The sequence below is a fragment of the Eucyclogobius newberryi genome, unplaced genomic scaffold (assembly GCF_026437365.1).
Source record: "Eucyclogobius newberryi isolate DKJ021-1_F unplaced genomic scaffold, fEucNew1.0.hap1 SCAF_215, whole genome shotgun sequence".
In the NCBI taxonomy this organism is placed as follows: Eukaryota; Metazoa; Chordata; class Actinopteri; order Gobiiformes; family Gobiidae; genus Eucyclogobius; species Eucyclogobius newberryi.
In genome coordinates this window covers 7,048-14,094 of record NW_027315852.1, presented here as the reverse complement: position 1 = coordinate 14,094, position 7,047 = coordinate 7,048, and positions in this window count along the sequence as shown.

Below are 7,047 nucleotides of genomic sequence, written 5' to 3'. Positions count from 1 at the left end.
CTTTAACACACATGGAGTACTTTAACACACATGGAGTACTTTAACACACATGGAGTACTTTTACACACATGGAGTACTTTTACACACATGGAGTACTTTTACACACATGGAGTACTTTAACACACATGGAGTACTTTTACACACATGGAGTACTTTTACACACATGGAGTACTTTAACACACATGGAGTACTTTAACACACATGGAGTACTTTAACACACATGGAGTACTTTTACACACATGGAGTACTTTTACACACATGGAGTACTTTTACACACATGGAGTACTTTTACACACATGGAGTACTTTTACACACATGGAGTACTTTAACACACATGGAGTACTTTTACACACATGGAGTACTTTTACACACATGGAGTACTTTAACACACATGGAGTACTTTAACACACATGGAGTACTTTAACACACATGGAGTACTTTTACACACATGGAGTACTTTTACACACATGGAGTACTTTAACACACATGGAGTACTTTAACACACATGGAGTACTTTAACACACATGGAGTACTTTTACACACATGGAGTACTTTAACACACATGGAGTACTTTAACCCACATGGAGTACTTTTACACACATGGAGTACTTTAACACACATGGAGTACTTTTACACACATGGAGTACTTTTACACACATGGAGTACTTTAACACACATGGAGTACTTTAACACACATGGAGTACTTTAACACACATGGAGTACTTTAACACACATGGAGTACTTTTACACACATGGAGTACTTTAACACACATGGAGTACTTTAACACACATGGAGTACTTTAACACACATGGAGTACTTTTACACACATGGAGTACTTTAACACACATGGAGTACTTTAACCCACATGGAGTACTTTTACACACATGGAGTACTTTAACACACATGGAGTACTTTAACACACATGGAGTACTTTAACACACATGGAGTACTTTAACACACATGGAGTACTTTTACACACATGGAGTACTTTAACACACATGGAGTACTTTAACACACATGGAGTACTTTTACACACATGGAGTACTTTTACACACATGGAGTACTTTAACACACATGGAGTACTTTTACACACATGGAGTACTTTTACACACATGGAGTACTTTAACACACATGGAGTACTTTAACACACATGGAGTACTTTTACACACATGGAGTACTTTTACACACATGGAGTACTTTTACACACATGGAGTACTTTAACACACATGGAGTACTTTAACACACATGGAGTACTTTTACACACATGGAGTACTTTTACACACATTGAGTACTTTAACACACATGGAGTACTTTAACACACATGGAGTACTTTTACACACATGGAGTACTTTTACACACATGGAGTACTTTAACACACATGGAGTACTTTAACACACATGGAGTACTTTTACACACATGGAGTACTTTTACACACATGGAGTACTTTAACACACATGGAGTACTTTAACCCACATGGAGTACTTTTACACACATGGAGTACTTTAACACACATGGAGTACTTTAACACACATGGAGTACTTTTACACACATGGAGTACTTTTACACACATGGAGTACTTTTACACACATGGAGTACTTTAACACACATGGAGTACTTTAACACACATGGAGTACTTTAACACACATGGAGTACTTTTACACACATGGAGTACTTTTACACACATGGAGTACTTTAACACACATGGAGTACTTTTACACACATGGAGTACTTTTACACACATGGAGTACTTTAACACACATGGAGTACTTTAACACACATGGAGTACTTTAACACACATGGAGTACTTTTACACACATGGAGTACTTTAACACACATGGAGTACTTTAACACACATGGAGTACTTTTACACACATGGAGTACTTTTACACACATGGAGTACTTTAACACACATGGAGTACTTTTACACACATGGAGTACTTTAACACACATGGAGTACTTTTACACACATGGAGTACTTTTACACACATGGAGTACTTTAACACACATGGAGTACTTTTACACACATGGAGTACTTTAACACACATGGAGTACTTTTACACACATGGAGTACTTTTACACACATGGAGTACTTTAACACACATGGAGTACTTTTACACACATGGAGTACTTTTACACACATGGAGTACTTTAACACACATGGAGTACTTTAACACACATGGAGTACTTTAACACACATGGAGTACTTTTACACACATGGAGTACTTGAGTACTTTAACACACATGGAGTACTTTACACACATGGAGTACTTTAACACACATGGAGTACTTTTACACACATGGAGTACTTTAACACACATGGAGTACTTTAACACACATGGAGTACTTTTACACACATGGAGTACTTTTACACACATGGAGTACTTTAACACACATGGAGTACTTTAACACACATGGAGTACTTTAACACACATGGAGTACTTTTACACACATGGAGTACTTTTACACACATGGAGTACTTTAACACACATGGAGTACTTTTACACACATGGAGTACTTTTACACACATGGAGTACTTTAACACACATGGAGTACTTTAACACACATGGAGTACTTTAACACACATGGAGTACTTTAACACACATGGAGTACTTTTACACACATGGAGTACTTGAGTACTTTAACACACATGGAGTACTTTACACACATGGAGTACTTTAACACACATGGAGTACTTTTACACACATGGAGTACTTTTACACACATGGAGTACTTTAACACACATGGAGTACTTTTACACACATGGAGTACTTTTACACACATGGAGTACTTTAACACACATGGAGTACTTTAACACACATGGAGTACTTTAACACACATGGAGTACTTTTACACACATGGAGTACTTTTACACACATGGAGTACTTTTACACACATGGAGTACTTTTACACACATGGAGTACTTTAACACACATGGAGTACTTTAACACACATGGAGTACTTTAACACACATGGAGTACTTTAACACACATGGAGTACTTTAACACACATGGAGTACTTTTACACACATGGAGTACTTTTACACACATGGAGTACTTTTACACACATGGAGTACTTTAACACACATGGAGTACTTTAACACACATGGAGTACTTTAACACACATGGAGTACTTTTACACACATGGAGTACTTTAACACACATGGAGTACTTTAACACACATGGAGTACTTTTACACACATGGAGTACTTTTACACACATGGAGTACTTTAACACACATGGAGTACTTTTACACACATGGAGTACTTTTACACACATGGAGTACTTTAACACACATGGAGTACTTTAACACACATGGAGTACTTTTACACACATGGAGTACTTTTACACACATGGAGTACTTTTACACACATGGAGTACTTTTACACACATGGAGTACTTTTACACACATGGAGTACTTTTACACACATGGAGTACTTTAACACACATGGAGTACTTTAACACACATGGAGTACTTTTACACACATGGAGTACTTTTACACACATTGAGTACTTTAACACACATGGAGTACTTTAACACACATGGAGTACTTTTACACACATGGAGTACTTTTACACACATGGAGTACTTTAACACACATGGAGTACTTTAACACACATGGAGTACTTTAACACACATGGAGTACTTTTACACACATGGAGTACTTTAACACACATGGAGTACTTTAACACACATGGAGTACTTTAACACACATGGAGTACTTTTACACACATGGAGTACTTTAACACACATGGAGTACTTTAACACACATGGAGTACTTTTACACACATGGAGTACTTTTACACACATTGAGTACTTTAACACACATGGAGTACTTTAACACACATGGAGTACTTTTACACACATGGAGTACTTTTACACACATGGAGTACTTTAACACACATGGAGTACTTTAACACACATGGAGTACTTTTACACACATGGAGTACTTTAACACACATGGAGTACTTTAACCCACATGGAGTACTTTTACACACATGGAGTACTTTAACACACATGGAGTACTTTTACACACATGGAGTACTTTTACACACATGGAGTACTTTAACACACATGGAGTACTTTAACACACATGGAGTACTTTAACACACATGGAGTACTTTAACACACATGGAGTACTTTTACACACATGGAGTACTTTTACACACATGGAGTACTTTTACACACATGGAGTACTTTAACACACATGGAGTACTTTAACACACATGGAGTACTTTAACACACATGGAGTACTTTAACACACATGGAGTACTTTTACACACATGGAGTACTTTAACACACATGGAGTACTTTAACACACATGGAGTACTTTTACACACATGGAGTACTTTTACACACATGGAGTACTTTAACACACATGGAGTACTTTTACACACATGGAGTACTTTTACACACATGGAGTACTTTAACACACATGGAGTACTTTAACACACATGGAGTACTTTTACACACATGGAGTACTTTAACACACATGGAGTACTTTAACACACATGGAGTACTTTTACACACATGGAGTACTTTTACACACATGGAGTACTTTAACACACATGGAGTACTTTTACACACATGGAGTACTTTTACACACATGGAGTACTTTAACACACATGGAGTACTTTAACACACATGGAGTACTTTTACACACATGGAGTACTTTTACACACATGGAGTACTTTAACACACATGGAGTACTTTAACACACATGGAGTACTTTTACACACATGGAGTACTTTAACACACATGGAGTACTTTAACACACATGGAGTACTTTAACACACATGGAGTACTTTAACACACATGGAGTACTTTAACACACATGGAGTACTTTTACACACATGGAGTACTTTAACACACATGGAGTACTTTAACACACATGGAGTACTTTAACACACATGGAGTACTTTTACACACATGGAGTACTTTTACACACATGGAGTACTTTAACACACATGGAGTACTTTTACACACATGGAGTACTTTTACACACATGGAGTACTTTAACACACATGGAGTACTTTTACACACATGGAGTACTTTTACACACATGGAGTACTTTAACACACATGGAGTACTTTAACACACATGGAGTACTTTAACACACATGGAGTACTTTTACACACATGGAGTACTTTTACACACATGGAGTACTTTTACACACATGGAGTACTTTTACACACATGGAGTACTTTAACACACATGGAGTACTTTTACACACATGGAGTACTTTTACACACATGGAGTACTTTTACACACATTGAGTACTTTAACACACATGGAGTACTTTAACACACATGGAGTACTTTTACACACATGGAGTACTTTAACACACATGGAGTACTTTAACACACATGGAGTACTTTTACACACATGGAGTACTTTAACACACATGGAGTACTTTAACCCACATGGAGTACTTTTACACACATGGAGTACTTTAACACACATGGAGTACTTTTACACACATGGAGTACTTTTACACACATGGAGTACTTTAACACACATGGAGTACTTTAACACACATGGAGTACTTTAACACACATGGAGTACTTTAACACACATGGAGTACTTTTACACACATGGAGTACTTTTACACACATGGAGTACTTTTACACACATGGAGTACTTTTACACACATGGAGTACTTTTACACACATGGAGTACTTTAACACACATGGAGTACTTTTACACACATGGAGTACTTTTACACACATGGAGTACTTTAACACACATGGAGTACTTTAACACACATGGAGTACTTTTACACACATGGAGTACTTTAACACACATGGAGTACTTTAACACACATGGAGTACTTTAACACACATGGAGTACTTTTACACACATGGTGTACTTTTACACACATGGAGTACTTTAACCCACATGGAGTACTTTAACCCACATGGAGTACTTTAACACACATGGAGTACTTTAACACACATGGAGTACTTTAACACACATGGAGTACTTTTACACACATGGAGTACTTTTACACACATGGAGTACTTTAACACACATGGAGTACTTTAACACACATGGAGTACTTTAACACACATGGAGTACTTTAACACACATGGAGTACTTTTACACACATGGAGTACTTTAACACACATGGAGTACTTTAACACACATGGAGTACTTTTACACACATGGAGTACTTTAACACACATGGAGTACTTTAACACACATGGAGTACTTTTACACACATGGAGTACTTTTACACACATGGAGTACTTTTACACACATGGAGTACTTTTACACACATGGAGTACTTTTACACACATGGAGTACTTTAACACACATGGAGTACTTTTACACACATGGAGTACTTTTACACACATGGAGTACTTTTACACACATGGAGTACTTTAACACACATGGAGTACTTTTACACACATGGAGTACTTTTACACACATGGAGTACTTTTACACACATGGAGTACTTTTACACACATGGAGTACTTTAACACACATGGAGTACTTTAACACACATGGAGTACTTTAACACACATGGAGTACTTTAACACACATGGAGTACTTTAACACACATGGAGTACTTTTACACACATGGAGTACTTTAACACACATGGAGTACTTTTACACACATGGAGTACTTTAACACACATGGAGTACTTTTACACACATGGAGTACTTTTACACACATGGAGTACTTTAACACACATGGAGTACAGTCGCACTGGCTTCAGCCATTGCACATGATCTAGTTGAGTGTTTGATGTCACACATTTATTATTATTATATTTTCCATGATTTTCCACCGATTTCAACATGTTATACTTCATTACGATCACTTTCACAGTATTACGTGTGCTATTACATGACATTTGAACAACTTGTATTTTTTGCAGAATTTTCAAAAGTAGAGAGAGAGAGAGGGAGAGAGAGGGAGAGAGGGAGGGGGAGGGGGAGGGAGGGAGAGGGAGAGAGGGAGAGGGAGAGGGAGGGAGGGAGAGACGCAGACACTCTAGCAGTGGCTTCAGCCATTGCGAGTGTCTGCGTTCAGCCATTGCACA